Below are 17405 nucleotides of genomic sequence, written 5' to 3'. Positions count from 1 at the left end.
TTTACTAACGTTACGTTCCATGACAAATTTTCAATGGACTCAAATTTTCACTAAATATTATGTAGTATATAGTTAAAAAGATATTAATCACACGGGCTCTAATAATTGTAAAATAATATAACTTAGACTTTACTAACGTTACGTTCCATGACAAATTTTCAATGGACTCAAATTTCTCTAAATATTATGTAGTATATAATTAAATAGATATTAATCACACGGGCTCTAAAAGTAACATCACGGGCTCTTAAACTCAAGAGAAATTTTTAAATTTGTCAATACCACGGACTCTTAAATAATTATTATATTTTTTCTATTTTTTAGTATCGTTATTTACATACCAATATGAACTGCAAATTACATTTTTTGCACGGTTTTTACACATCCGTGCAACGCACGGGCTCAAAAACCTAGTATATATATATATATATATATATATATATATATATATATATATATATATATATATATATATATATATATATATATATATATATATATATATATATATATATAAGGAAATTTAAAATCTTATAAGTTGGGTTGTAGAATTTACTTATTATTATTTCATAAGAGCGATAGTTTTAGTCCTCAAACATGTATAATATGTAGCTTTTTTGCTTCAATATTAAGTCATACTAAATGGTTTTTACTGTAAACGATAAGCTCATAAGCTTAAGGCCTCAAACATGTATGCTCGTAAGTCTAACAAATACATTAATGTGTTCTAGTTTATATACTAAAATTCATTTATATATATATATATATATATTTTGGCAAAAAACTTTAACTATATGAGAGTGGGAGTGGATCTAAACCTTTTAAAGTTAATATTTAGAGCTTATGTGACACATTTATGATATGTGTGTACACTGCTATATGTGTAGGGCTTATGTGTTAACACAGCTTAAAGGGTTTACACATTATTGCAGTTTGCTAGCATTTTATTTTTAGATATATCAGGTTTAAAATTTGAGGGCTTGAATTTGAGTTAAAAGGTGGTTGAGACTGGCTTGCTGAATAAAAGTATCGTAGAACGTATAAAAAATGAACTTTTATCTTTGTGATTTTAACTCTTCTAGATAACTATCAAGAAGACGTATCATAAATCATAATAAAGAATCTTGTAAACAATCTGTAATCTTCATTTTTAGTTATAAGTTTCAGTCACTAAACTCAATTTTCTTAAAGATTACAGTAAGGGGTTTCGAAAAATTTTAGTGTATATAATATTATAATCTATCTATAAATAATAATTATATAATAATATAAATAATAGGCAAACAAATGCAATTGGCCATGTGTTGTATCGGGATGCTTGATTGTGTGTTTCTGTCAAAATTATCCAACTGTGATAATGATAATGATAATGATAATGTTATGGAGTATTTCTTATACTAATTATTATAATTATAATTGTAGCTATATTTTTTTTAAAAGAAATCGAAAGTCAAATTGTGTACAATATATACGAACTTCAAAAAGACTATATGCGTAACCCCTTTCTATTCTTGTAATTTTTTTCCCGATTTCGGCTTTGAGAATTTTTTTTTTTTTTTGAAAGGTAGGACCCTAATGTGTGGCTAGTGAAAATTGAAGATTGATCTCCTTTGGAGATTCTCAAACACTCAACCACTAAGCCATCCCTTGGAGTTCGGGTTTGAAGATTAACATTCTTAAATCCTCAGTTTTTGATGTTGGTGTTAATTCGGCAGAGGTTAACGGCCTTGTGGGTTCCTCGGCTTCTATATTCCTTTTCAGTTTCTTGGTCTTTCCATTGGCCAAAATATGAATCGAGCAAAAGGATGGTCTCCTATTATTGATAAAGTGAGGAAACGTCTTTCTTCATGGAAGGTTAATCATATTTCTATGTTCGGTAGGCTAACTTTGGTCAAGTTTGTTTGGGCGATCTTGGAATATGTTACATGTCTATCTTCAAAGCTCCATCTAAGGTGATTAATGAACTTGAATCTCTTCGTGTCTTCTTCTTTTGAGGTGGTAAAGAGCACGCGCAGAAAGTTCATTGGGTTGATTGGCGCCTCATTCTCAATCCTTTGGATAAAGGCGGGCTTTCGATTGCATGCTTGAAATCCATGAATCTTGAATGGAGATGACGATATGTTTCTAATCGTGATTCTTGTAGGACAAAGGTAGTCGCGGCTATTCATGAGACGTGTTGGGGTGGTATTTTTTTGTGCTCCTCCTTTGCTTTGAATACATGGACAAGTATTTTTAAATGCATTTTCGTCCTTACACGACAATTATATTATTCATGATGCTTGCCTTCATTTGAAGTTGAGAAATGGTCATGATGTGAGCTATTAGCACGGCCCTTAGCTTGAAGAATTTCCTCTTGCCACCCGCTTCCCACGATATATATTTTAGATACGAATCATTCCAACTCTGTCAAATGGAAATTTTCATAAGGTACTTGGGTATGGTCATGGCGCATATAATTTAGGGGTGGCATGGAATCTTCTCGCCTCTTTGATCTCATTTATGCTCTTGGCAACGTCTTATTTAACCGAAACAAGTGATGCAAGGGTTTCGAACAAAGCTCCTTTTATTCTGTATTCTGTTTCACGTATAAAGAAATACCTCTACAATTTTATTGTTTATATTAATTAATATATTAATATTATCTTAATCTTAATCGAGATGGTAACTTTTATTTAAAAGCAAGATGACATTATTGAGTATAGATATTTACATGAATAATTAGTAACTAGAATAATTAGTAACTTGAAAAAACAATACTGGTAGCGAAACCTATGTCCAACTAGCAGCCGAAAGCAGTGAATGATCGAATGTTAACCAACTTCGGTGCGTTGACATGGAGGTAAAATATAATAGTCGAGGTTAATCAACCATTTATGTCATTTCAACGAAATTTTCTTAAGTCGTTTGGATATTCATCCAAAACTATTGACTTGAATGTCAGATATAACTAGATATAACTGTAGGTGGTAACCAATCATTTTTGTAAAACACTTTTAGATTTCTGAATTTTCAAATTGTGTATTTACAAGTCTATTTTGTTGCTTGCTATATATTGTTGCACATCAAAGAGTTAGCAATGTTCCCAGAAATTGACGAAAGCGTCTTCAATGTTTTAAATGGATAGGGCCTTTAAGTTCAACCATTTTAGATCTTTTTCTCAAAAGTTTGTAACGACTTGCAATGAATCAAGATATGGTTGATCGTTTCTATCTTGTTGTTGCATAAAGGGTGTAAGACCGAATCAAGATCGATACCACATTTATATAATTCGAAACGGGTTGGAAGTCTTCTCAATTTACCTCTCTATACGAAGATGTCCACCTTTCAAGGAAGTTGTAGACGTTTATTCTTAGGATCTTAGGTCGCTTGCAATCTATCCTAGAGGCGGAATACACTAGAATAGGGTTAAACCGAGATATGGGTCGTTTTGGGATCGAATAGATCAAACCTAGAACCAAAACTAGATTAGATCAACACCTAGACGATATATTTCGGTGGTATATGGTGTTAGGGTTCTCTGGAGACGAAAACCTACGACTTAGGGTAAATAGGACGAGTAACCTCAAACAATTAGGCTAAACCCGTATATATACTGCCTACCAGACACACTCGGTCGAGTGTGTCCCTCAGTCGGTCGACTGATTAGGACAGTCGGTCGAGTGTGTATACACACTCGGTCGACTGTCTGAGCAGTTTAACTTATTGATCATTTAACAAGTTAGGTACGCACAAACACAAATGTAATCAATAGTCTCGAGTAAACATTATTACATAACTGAAATGTGTTAAACATAAAGACAAACAACGGCTGGGGATTCATGCACCAACAAACTCCCCCTAAGACCTAGCTGTTACACTAAAGCATTCAGTTATCAATCCGTATAAGGATCTGTCACCCAGTTCTTCAGATAGCAAAGTTTGACAACTCTGCAGTACTGTTCAGCTTGCACACGATTCTCTGGGCGATGCAGCATCCTGTTGTAGTAAAGGGTAAACATATCTTCTTCACAGCAGTTTCTCAACCAAACTGGATCTAGAACCCTTATACTATCATTTTCATCTCTTCCATCTTTGTCTAACACAATAACCGCTTCCTCCGAGCGTTCATCATAATACCACCAACGAAAACGAGGACTGAAGTGCTGCGGCATCTTCCTCACGGGAACCTTTCGCATATACTTCACAGGTTGATATTTTACTATCTTCCTTCTGACCCCTGTTTTCCTGTTCGTTCTGTAAGAGATCTTCGGAAACTGAGGACAAAAACCTAAGAAATTAGGTGACTGATATGATCTTCTTATCTTACGAACCAAAATATCAGGAATTCCACAATAATCCTGATACAACATCTTAAGCCTGGCCACCTGCATAAACTCAAAATAAGGTAACGTTTTGAATTCGTATGGAGATTTGATATAATTCACTCCATGTTCTTTCTTGATCGCATATATATCAAATTCTTTAATATAAGCCCAGGCTATTATCTTTCCCTTAGCACGTAAACTCTCACAGTGCTCGATAAACTTCAAAAATTGCGGCTCCATCTTAGGCTTCATCACATACTGCCTAATCAGCATCATAATCTTCCATTCTTCTTCCAACACTTCAACCTTTTCTTTGTTGATCTTCACCGGCAAGAAACCTTCTGGTAACACACTCTCTTGTTCTTTCTGTTCCTTTTCTTTACACTTTCTGTTCAAAAGCTCATCATTCATCTGAAGATAATCAGCAAAAGTTGAAAGATCATCACCAACACCTTCATAATGAGGATAAGGCTCGGTTGGCTCATCCTCAATAACAACTTCATCAAAACTGTTATCACTTTCATCAAAAACATCAGTATCACTCATATCATCATCAAAATTATGAGCCCCTGAAGTCGAAGCTTCAGTTGAAGCTTTTGATGCAGCGTCAGCAGATTCCTTAGCTTGTCGCTCTAGACGCTCCATCAACTCCTGCTCAGTTTCGGTGAGATCTGGAGGGATCTCCCCTTCTTCTAAATCAGTGTAAACAGTAGTGTGATTAAGACGATCCTGCATAGCTAAAAATTCAGAGACTGTTATAACTTGAAGAGGAGTTACATACAGCGGGTTATCCTCCGTGTAGCCTTTAGCAACTTCAACAGCCCTGTCTTCCTCTGCTTCACCAAAAGTACCAAAAGGATCTGGTTCTCCATCTTCCTCTTCAACCACAACCTTTTTCTCCCATTCATTTAACCTCTCAGTCAATTCTTGATTTTAAGTCTGAAGAGTCAAGATTTCACCGGCTTGACTTCCCACATTTTTCTCGAGTTCATCAATCTTCAACTGTTTTCGATCAACTAACTTCCTCAATGCAGACATTTCAGTTTTTGTCTTCTTCTTGTCTTCATCAGCAGCCTTTTAGAATTTAGCGAAATCAGCAGACAACTGAATCAATCTCCGGTTAACTATTCCTGTCAAATCACCTGAAGCAACCTCAGGACGTTGTGAAGCTTGAACTTGTTGAGAAGATGTAGTTTATTGTAGTTGAGTGGGTGGAGCTTGAGTAGAACCACCAGTAGCTTGAACAGTCGGAGCAACCTTTGGCTGAGACTTTGTTGTGGAAGATGAACTTTCGTCCTTAACCAAAATCTTCAAACGCTTCTGTCTCCCTCTTGTTGACACCTTAGGAGCTTCAGCTAACTTCCTTTTAACCAAATCCACTTGACTCTCATCAAGCGCTGTTACATTCTCCTCATCAACTAATCGAGGACCAGTTTGTCTTGGCGGTGGCTGATTCACCTCTTCTCCTCCTTCAATAGTAATATCGGTCTCATCCCCAGAAGTACTATTCTCATGACGACAACTCAATCCTTCCGGACACACGTAATTCTCATTAATCAGATGACCGATCAACCCTTTCTCCGGAACCTCAACCCGGGAAATTCCGGAGATTGATTAAAATCAGCGTTCAAAACCATTCTCCTCATCAACTAATAGAGGACCAGTTTGTCTTGGCGGTGGCTGATTCACCTCTTCTCCTCCTTCAATAGTAATATCGGTCTCATCCCCAGAAGTACTATTCTCATGACGACAACTCAATCCTTCCGGACACACGTAATTCTCATTAATCAGATGACCGATCAACCCTTTCTCCTGAACTCTGCAAAAACCTGTTGAATGATTGATCATTTAAATGATTCTGCTTTAGCTCATCCTCAGGAATTTTCACTAACCCTTGAACTTGCTTCTCAAGCATAATCTGAAGAAACCTCGGGAACACCAGATGAATCTTCCTCTTAACATTCAGAACCATTCCATCAAAAATCACTTGAGAGAAGTTAAAATCAGCGTTTAAAACCAACGCAACAAACATAGAGCTGTACTTTGCTGTCATCTCATCAAAACCGCCCTGCATCGGGCTCAAACACCTAAGAAGAACGTACGTAAAGTATCGGTACTGCCTTGGAAGCTTCGTACGTTTAACAGCTTTGGTTATATCACCAGTATAACCACATCTTTTTAAACACCTTCTAACTTTCAGAATCGGCAAATCAGTTGGCATATCATCATTATCCGGGAACCCCAAATCTTCCCTGATAGTCTGTGCAGAAATACGAACAATCGTGTTATTGACAGAACTCAATATCACCTTCCTGTTATCTTCAGTAACAACTTGAGCAACCTCCCAGAATGTTCTCTGATGAGAATAATATGGAGTACACTCAGCAGTAATAGCTTTAAAGATCCTGGAACGCTTCAAGAATGCAATAATCGGACCAAAACCTCCTCTTTGGGCCTCAGAACCCTTTTCATCAACATATGCAAGTACGTTTGTATCTTCTCGACCAATCAGACCTGGTAACTCAGAAGATAATGGGATTCGTAGTTCACGTTCTTCATCAGATATCAGCTGTTGTTCTTGAGACATAGTGAATAGCTGGAAAATACTCAAAACAACATAACTAATAAGCATTTACCTCCATGTAACATGGGGTATCTAGTTAATTATACGAATCAATGGATAAACAAACATAACGAGCACATTAACTAATACACACACAGTTACATTGTTCAGAGGTTATTTTTAGTACACACCATAGTACTAAGGCTAACAGGCTAGCCTTATCAAATTACATAATAAACATAATTAAACATAAACACACGAAATCACAAGCATTAGAATTATCATTCAATAACTTCCTCTGGGACTGGCTTTAATTTATAATTCGTGTCCTCAAACAGATCAAGCTCATCAAACAAATGATTTAAAAGGACGGCATAGGGAAACGGTTTTTTCTCATTATCCAAAGTGTCCTTCATGATGTTAATGACAATCTGACTAAAATTCACCTTGATACGTTGCATAAGACAGTACAACAGAACAGCTTCAGTACGAGATAGCAAATCATCAGATGGATCTCTAAACACCACGTTTCTTTTGATAATCCTCATGTTAGACACCAAGTCATCCCTAACATCACTATCTCTGATCTCAATTCTATTGGAACCAATTACATACCCTGGCTTGGTGATGTGAGCAGCCACCCCACCAACATCAAATTTGCTAGAAATCTTTCTAATATCTTTACTAGGGCAATAAACCTTGGCTCCCCAGTAATTCAATAGTAAGTGATCTGCGAAGTCATATATGGTCCACTTATAGGCATTACCAAAGAAATTAGCATGAACATGCTTCTTCTCTATGGCCACACTAGAATAGAACTCTCGGATAAGCTTAGGACAGAAATGATTCCCTATCTGAAGAAATGTTAAGCAATCTAAACCTTTCCACTGATCTTGAGTGATCTGTGTTGCAACAACTTTGGTCTCTACATGGATAGGCCTGTGTTTGGCCAAATCTCTCTTACGTTCAAGATCATATTTCCAAGTTCCACTTAACCTACTACTTGGACCTGACATTTGTGACAACCCGGAAATTTGTAACCAAATTTAAACTTTAATCTTTATATGTTTCCGACACGATAAGCAATATTTGTTAAGTTAAATTTCAAGAATTTTAAACTATGTTCATACATTCATTCAACCTCGACCAAGTTCCAACGATTCACGAACCATTAAACGAATATGATTATATACGTATATGTGTATATATATATTATAACTTGAAACGTAAACAAAATATTAGATTAAATACTTTATATGATTGTATCTGTTTCAAAATATTTATCAATGGAATTAGAAGATAAGATCAAATGATTGAATTATCAGATATATTGAATTATGATTACAAGTCTCTGTTGAAAGGCCCACGTTGATTTGAGAAATCTTTTCATTTTAACAATATTCGGAAAATGGTAAAGTGATTTATAAATATGAACAAATTGTCAATCATTGAGAACTAGACAAAGGATAGTGGAAGATTGAATCTCATAAAGACTCGATTGATCTATTTAGTTTCAAACGTACAAAAACGTTTTCAGTTTAAAAAGAACTTTATTATTAAAACGTATATAACTTTTATAAATATCTAGAACCACTTTTGACAACTCATTACTTAACTAGTATGATAAAGATAACGATATTTATATTTTATTTTATTAAATATATATAACGATTTAAATTAATATTATATATATTTATACGCATATTATACGTACATAGTTTTATACTTTTACTATACTTAAACTTTACCTTTACTTTATTTTTACTTTACTTTAACTTTAATAATTCATACTTTAATAATTCACTTTAATAATTCATACTTTAATAATTCACTTTAATAATTCATACTTTAATAATTCACTTTAATAATTCATACTTTAATAATTCACTTTAATAATTGATACTTTAATAATTCACTTTAATAATTCAAAAATCTATTATAAATAGAATTCAATAGGTTTCATTATTTCATAGAAACTTGAAAATAGTTTTCTCTAAACTCTCTCAATCGATTTACATATATATATATATTTACTCCGTATTATCTCAAGATATTATTAGTATACATAAAATATTACGACGGAGTGCTGTCCGAGTGATTTCGAAGTTGTTTTTTCGAGTGGGATAGGATTAAGGAAATTATGGGTTATAGCTATGGAGGTGATTGAGTATGGTTCATGGGTATGCTCGTGAGGTCAATATAGTGTTTATCATCTCCGTTGCGTTTACGTACCTTTCCTGCAATATTGAATCTCAATATTGATATGTGAGTACTCATAATTTAATTTTTACATACTAATAGTGTATCCCTGACTAGTGCTCGAGTATATAGGATTATGCATGCTTGTACTTTTGATATTGCCATTAGATAGGTTATGTTGATTCCTGAATTAGTTACAGATACGATTGAGATAAGGTATAAGATATGCATGTCGTTGGAAAGCTAGCGAAAAATAGTTGAATTTTGGTTTAAGAATCACTTGAATCCAAGTAACGGTTAGAAAGTTATGAAATAAACAAATTGCATAATTAATTTCGTAATTAAAATTGCTGACGATAATTAGTGAACTAATTTTATGGGTTATAAAAAGTGATTATTTGGATTCTACTCGTCGAGTAGATGAATTTTCATATAAAGCACGTCTCGTTTCGTTGAACGGTTGTCAAGTTATGGACAAAAGAAGTTTTGCAAATTTTGATGAAATGTCGAAACGGGAACTGAAATTCTCGCTGATCTGCGTTGTTTCATATATAAAAAAAAAATACCACTGAATTTTTTGCTGTAAGGTCTAACAAACGACTCTGGCCGTTTGTCAATTCGAGTCTCGACGATTTTTCTAAAAATCATCAAAGTTGACGGTTTGGTCACATTTTAAAATTCTAAAAAGAGCTGAAACTTTTTTATTTAAAAATGTCAGTTTTGTATCAGTTGTCATGGTCGGCCTGATATGTGTTTACTCTTGCCAAAAATCATGTTATATCTTTGTGGTAACGATAATTTGCAGGCTTTGACCGTTTGTCAATACGAGTTTTGAGGAATTTTCTAAAAATCTCCAAAGTAGGCTACTCGGTCACTTTTGTAAATTTATTAAAGCTGAAAAATTAACTTTGAAACGCCGAAAACGCGTTGGCAACTACGAGTTGTCTAGGTTTAGTTTACTTCTGTAATATTTATGCTTAATCTTTTTGGTAATGTGTAACTTTTATCTTTGGCCGTTTATCAATCGGAGTTCCGATAATTTTTCTAAAAATAGCTGAAGTGGCCCGTTTAGTCATGTTTGACCGAAAATCATTTTTGTATAAGTTATTATATATTTGCATGCGACCTCATTTTTACTTTGACCTTTGACTTTTGACTTTAACCTTTGACTTTTGACTTTGAACTTTGACTTTTCCTGTTAACTTTTCAGTTAACTTTTTGTGTTGATTTTCTAAAAAAAAAAAAAAAAAAACCTAAAATACTATTTTATGATTATGAAACCATTTGTGTTACGTTGTTTCACACGTCACCTTTTACTAGAATCTTAATTGAGCATGAGTAATATAACATGTTACTATACTGTAGAGTCAGACTCGAGCTATAGGATAGGATTACACTATGACCTGACCTAAATTGCTATACAAATATTGACCAACATATAAATATATATAATTAATATAGGTTCGTGAATCCGAGGCCAACCTTGCACTTGTTCAATGACGTTATATGTATTTTTACTACGAAATACAGTATGGTGAGTTTCATTTGCCTTTTTACCCTTTATATTTTTGGGACTGAGAATACATGCGCTTTTATAAATGTTTGACGAAATAGACACAAGTAATTGAAACTACATTCTATGGTTGAATTATCGAAATCGAATATGCCCCTTTTTATTAAAGTCTGGTAATCTAAGAATTAGGGAACATACACCCTAATTGACGCGAATCCTAAAGATAGATCTATTGGGCCTAACAAACCCCATCCAAAGTACCGGATGCTTTAGTACTTCAAAATTTATATCATGTCCGAAGGAGGATCCCGGAATGATAGGGGATATTCTTATATGCATATTGTTAATGTCGGTTACCAGGTGTTCACCATATGAATGATTATTTTTGTCTCTATGCATGGGATGTATATTTATGAGAACTGGAAATGAAATTCTTGTGGTCTATTAAAATGATGGAAATAAATGATTATGATAAACTAATGAACTCACCAACCTTTTGGTTGATACTTTAAAGCATGTTTATTCTCAGGTGTTAAAGAAATCTTCCGCTGTGCATTTGCTCATTTTAAAGATATTACTTGGAGTCTTTCATAGCATATTTCGAAGAACGTTGCATTCGAGTCATTGAGTTCATCAAAGATTATTATTAAATCAATTTATAGTTGGATAGTGGATATTATGAAATGGTATGCATGCCTGTCAATTTTCGATGTAAAGAAAGATTGTCTTTTAAAAACGAATGCAATGTTTGTAAAATATATAATATAGAGGTCAAATACCTTGCAATGTAATCAACTATTGTGAATCGTTTATAATGTATATGAACGGGTCCTTTCAACATTCTTAGAGCAAAACTATACAAAACATTCAGTATAACATGATACGAACTCAACAAAACAATCAAAAACAGCAAAATTCAAAAATTAGGGTTTCTATACACTCGGTTGAGTGTGTATACACACACGGCCGTGTGTGTCTTCGAACGGTCAAGTGTGTGCACTCACTCAATCGAGTGTGACACACACTCGGTCGAGCATGTTCATCAGATCTGAGAACCCCAATTTTTTCAAATCGATCAAATCTGTTGATTTTGCTTCAAGATCTGGTCACAAAAGCATCTAACCAGGTCGATTAACAAGTGTATAGCATCAATTTCAACAGATTAAGCACATAAGGCACTCGATTCATGTTTTGTAATTCGAATATAAAATCAAAGATTAAGAACAAATGGAAACGAGTTAGAATACCTTGTTAGTGGCGCTGTAATCACAAAAGAAAGATGTATCTAAAACTTGAGATCAAAAACTCGATCCACAACTTCGAAAAAAGCTGGGTAAAATCCTCTCTATAAATCACCAAGTGTTCTGAGCCGTTTGAGACTCAAACCCTTTTATACCCACAGACACACTCGGTCGAGTGTGTCGCCTACTCGGCCGTGAATGAATACACACTCGGCCGAGTGTGTTTCAAACACATCTCATTATTTCACCAAGTCAGTCGGTCGTGTGAGTAGGTCATATGGGCATGTGTGTACACTCACTCAGTCAATTGTCTTTAGGATTGAAAACTTAGAAAATTTCGATTTCAATTTCACAAAACCTTCCTTGTCCACTCCCCCTGGGACTGATCTCCACAGTATAAAAACAAACACACTTTGTTCCTTTAAGCTCTAAACAATTTATTCTCTAATTTAATGTAAAACATAGGATTCCTCTCACAGTGAATCTTTCCGAGAACTGAGTTGCTAGGCTTAATAAACAAAACAGAAAATCACATGCAACTAACTTATGAATGCAAATATTTTCAATTTTTCAGATAAGAATGCACATGCAAATTTACAAAGCGAACAACTGTACAAGATCCAGCGTGTCATAATCAATAGTATTATTACAGACATAGTAAATAATTAAACTTATCGGTCTGTAAAAACCACCTTCTAACATCAAGTTCATTACACTAAAGCATAAGCAGATAAATGATGTTACTAGCACGAAAATAACTAATACAGCTTTTCATGAATCACACTAGGAGGGGCATAACATAACACATGTATTAGTGAGTTGACATATCAAATTGAGTTAATCGAATGATTCGGGGATCAGAACTGAACTATGTTGACATGTTATTTCACAATTTATTGATTATCGTATTTGATAAAGCATATACACAATAACTTTCAAATATATCAGTAAACATTTACCAACTTTCACCCTAGACTTCGATGATCACGTTATATTAATTACTTTAACATTTTTCAATGCCAGATTTTGATCACAAAGTCAGTCCTCATTTGAGATCGCACGATGTTTCAGGTAGAACAATTGAGCACAACATGTTGACGCTGTCCTCTTATCACATCAATGTTCTTTCAATATGATTGGACAAAACCATCTCACGATATTTCTAGCAACCCTGTCAGCCATGAGCTTCTACCTTAAACTTACACTTTTCGTTTCAGATAACATTGTGTGTCTCAAATTTATTGCATACTTTATCAAGACGCATACCGGCCGCTATAAACCCCATACTTAAACGGAAATTGTATGATGTATGAAGTTGGATGGATGGTAGTGATAAATATATTTGAGTGATGGAACGCCAAGATACCTTCCAGAAGATATTCCCCGATCCAGGTCAATAGGTACAATCCCATACCACAGGCAAAAGAAGTAAAGTTCACCAAATGTGAGGTAAACTAAATGATTTAAGTTCTCTATATCTGATGATCTGATAAATTGCTCCCCCTCGGATGTAGAGAACTAAATCTTCCAAACAATTCTCCGATTGTAATATCTGTTGTCTCTGAAGCTTTGTTCAATTCTGGATCCATGATTCTCTTGCAGTAATGTGATGCATCATTTTATTTACAACTTTGACTAAATAAATACTTATAAGCATAACATAACTTGCATCATTTTTTTTTTTTTACTGATGTTGCCTTTTCTTCATAAATAAAACAAACAAAATAAATAAATAAATAAATAAATGAATACAACTATACAAGATGATGATGCAACACTGTCGTTGACTTTAGTAGAAACTTCAAGGAAAACCAAACTTCTGATGTTGAAATCTAGAACCCGATGACGTTGCAAGATACAAATCATTCTGTGTCTGTGAAACAAGACTGCACTTCTCAACCCTTTTAGAGAAAACACCTCCCTTTGGGTACCCGATATGTATGTTGTTGAACTTCGGTCCAAGTAATAAAGGTAAATAGAAACAAGTATGCATCCTAGACAAAGTATGCTCACCTTGGGGACTCACAAAATTATCCTTTGCTACCAAGTATAAATCGTAGTAGGGGAGACCTCAACCGTTTGTTGAGTTTCTGAACAATCATTTCTCAGTACATATTCAGTGATAAGTAGGTGACTACCCTCAACCGCTGTAAATCTTTCCATGATTTCCTCATCATGATATTTACACTTTGTTAGTGTGATCATCTCTATCTAGAATTAGGCCAATAAAGTCTACTAATACATTATCAGTCATCCTGTATTACTTGTTTTTCACAACTAACATGTCAGTTCAGTATTGCAATCATTTCCCCATAACATAGAATAAGCAACTCATTTTCAGGTTTTTTAATTTTTATGGATTTTTCATTTTTCAATTTTTATTTGTTTTTCTGGTTTTTCCGATTTTTATGACTTTTTGATTTTCTCTGTACAAAACCATAAAACTATCTAAAAACATAAGCAAACATGCAGAAATATCATGAAATACTAACCTATCATGCAAATGACAGGAGAACATGCAAAAAAACCTGCAAACTACCATGCAAAGCTACACATATTATACAAGAAGTTTCAAGTCCTTCACAACTCAGTCTCGTAGTTAGGTTCCTCTGTGTTAGGAACCTCAGTTTCAGGAACCACGTCAGTAAGCAATTTAATACCTATTTCCTTTAACAGAAAATCAAAGCGTGGTTTATCAAAAGCTTTTCTGAAGAGATCAGCCCTTTGGGCTGTAGTGTCTATCTGCACTACATCTATCATCTTTTTCTCATAGCAATCTCTAATGAAATGGTATTTAATCCCTATATGTTTCATTTTAGAATGATTTACGGGATTTTTAATGAAAGCTATGGCAGCAGTATTATCAACATAAATATGAGTGTTAGAAATTTGCAAACCGTAGTCACGTAGTTGCTATTGAATCCAGATGACCTGAGATGTACATCTGGCCGCGGCAATGTATTCTGCTTAATGGGTGGACTGAGCCACTGCTGTCTGCTTCTTACACTGCCAGGTAACAAGTTTGCTTTCCAGAAACTAAAAACCCCCTGATGTTGACTTAAAATCTTTCTTACAACCTCCATAATCAGAATCAATATACGCTGTGAGATCAAAACCATCCTCACACGGATACCATAACCCTAAGCTCGGTGTATCTTTCAAATACCTCAGAATCTTCTTAACCACTAACATATGATGAACATTAGGATTCGCCTGATAACGGGCACACAGACAAACTGCAAACATGATATCTGGTCGAGAAGCTGTAAGATACATTAGAGAGCCTATGATTGCCCTGTATAACGTTTGGTCCACTAAGGCACCCTCACAATCAGGTGATATCCCATGATTCACAGACAACGGAGTCTTAGCAGGTCTTTCTGCTTCCATTTGAAACCTCTTCAGAATATCAGCAACATACTTGGTTTGATGCAAAAAGATACCTTTATCCGTCTGAGCTACCTGCAGACCTAAGAAAAACTTTATCGTTCCCATTGAACTCATTTTGAACTTCTGCTGCATGACCTTCTTAAACTCATCAACCATTTCCTGATCTGTTGACCTGAAGATAATATCATCAACATAAACCTGTACTAACATAAGATGTTATCCCTTCTTCTTGATGAAAAGTGTTTGATCAATGACACCTCTCCTAAAACCGTTTTCAATCATCTAGTTGGACAACGTTGCATACCATGCTCTATGCCTTTTCAAGTCAATAAACCTTTTCTGGGAAATGCGGGTCTTCGAAACCAAGTGGTTGTTCAACAAACACTCTTTCATTGATCTCGTCGTACAAAAATGCGCTTTTAACATCCATCTAAAAAACTTTAAATCCCATGAAGGATGCAAAGGCCAAGAAAATCCTAATAGCCTCCAGTCTCGCTACCGGAGCAAATACCTCATCATAGTCAATTTCAGGGATCTGTTGATATCCCTTCACCACCAATCTAGCTTTGTTTCTGATAACAATACCCTGTTCATCCTTCTTATTTTTTAAAACCCATCGAAGACCATAGGGCACACAACCATGTGGTGGATTGACTAGCTTCCAAACCTTTAAATGTTTAAATTGTAACAGCTCCTCTTGCATTGCACTAACCCACTCGTCAAACTTCAATGCCTCATAAGCATCTTTAGGTTCGATTTGACACACATAGCATGAGTGAGCATGTACAAATATTCTTCCTGTCTTATTCAACAATGAATAAAAAGCTGTTACCACATTCGCACTCTCTGTCTGAACATCTTCTGCTACTGTTAAACTTACACTTGTCACGGGAACCTCTGATGTAGTCGGTACTCCAGATGTAGAAGCTTCATTAGACTTCGCTTGAGGAATACTAATGTGAGGAATGCCTCTTGAATCCACATAATAATCATCAAGATGTTTAGGTGGCAGAATAACACGATTGGATCTACGTACACCTCCTGCTTCAGTTGGCGGTTCAGTTACTGTTATAGTTGGTGGTTGATTATATAGAGGATTAAGATGTTCCTCTGACAGTTGCGTGTGATGACCCGGGAATTTCTGACCAAATTTAAACTTAATCTTATATGGTTTCGACACGATAAGCAAAGTCTATTAAACTGAGTTTCATAATCTTTGAACTATTTCCATGAATGCATCTGACTTTGACTATTTCCGACGATTCACGAACAATCATTTGTAAATAAATATGTAAATACATATGTAGATATAAAGAAAATAAATATATGTATATATATAATATTTTGAATTAATAAAGTATACTTTAATTAATTAAAATTTATGTTGTTAAAATAAATATGTATATATAAATGTAAGTATATGTATATTAACTTGAAATGATAAAATATAATACATAAAATAAGATACAAAATAATTAGATGTAATTAAAAATGAATATATATATATAATATAATGTACATGTATCATTATTATTATGTATATCATAATATATGAAATTTATAAATAATAACTATCCTATAAAAGTCATGATAAAATATATGTTATGAATATTAATTTTTTTTTTCACAACTAATAATATATAATCACAAGTTTGAATATAGTATTATATCAATATTATTATTATTACTCTCATTATTATTTCATGTTAATATATATATATATATATATATATATATATATATATATATATATATATATATATATATATATATATATATATATGTGTGTGTGTGTGTGTGTGTGTGTGTAAATAGGAAGTTTGACATTATTTATTGATTATTTTAATATAGTTAGTACTACTCTCATTATTGTTATCAATATTATTATTTGTATTATTAATATATATATAACTGAAATATATAACTTGATATTACTTGTATTATTATTATTAAAAAGAATCATGATCATTGATATATTATTATTATTTGTTATTATTATTAATAAAATATTTAATTATTAAAAAAAACTAAAATAATAAATATATAGAAATAGATATATAACAGTCGTATTTTTCTTTTTTGTTTTAATCTGTTTGGTTTCTTCTGATCTTGCACCCGTGATGTATTGGCCACCAACTCCACCAAATATTGTGTACAGCTAATAGATCCTTTTATTTGTTATCACTAGATGTCGA

The sequence above is a fragment of the Rutidosis leptorrhynchoides genome, chromosome 3 (genome assembly GCF_046630445.1).
Source record: "Rutidosis leptorrhynchoides isolate AG116_Rl617_1_P2 chromosome 3, CSIRO_AGI_Rlap_v1, whole genome shotgun sequence".
In the NCBI taxonomy this organism is placed as follows: Eukaryota; Viridiplantae; Streptophyta; class Magnoliopsida; order Asterales; family Asteraceae; genus Rutidosis; species Rutidosis leptorrhynchoides.
This window is presented reverse-complemented; position numbering follows the sequence as displayed.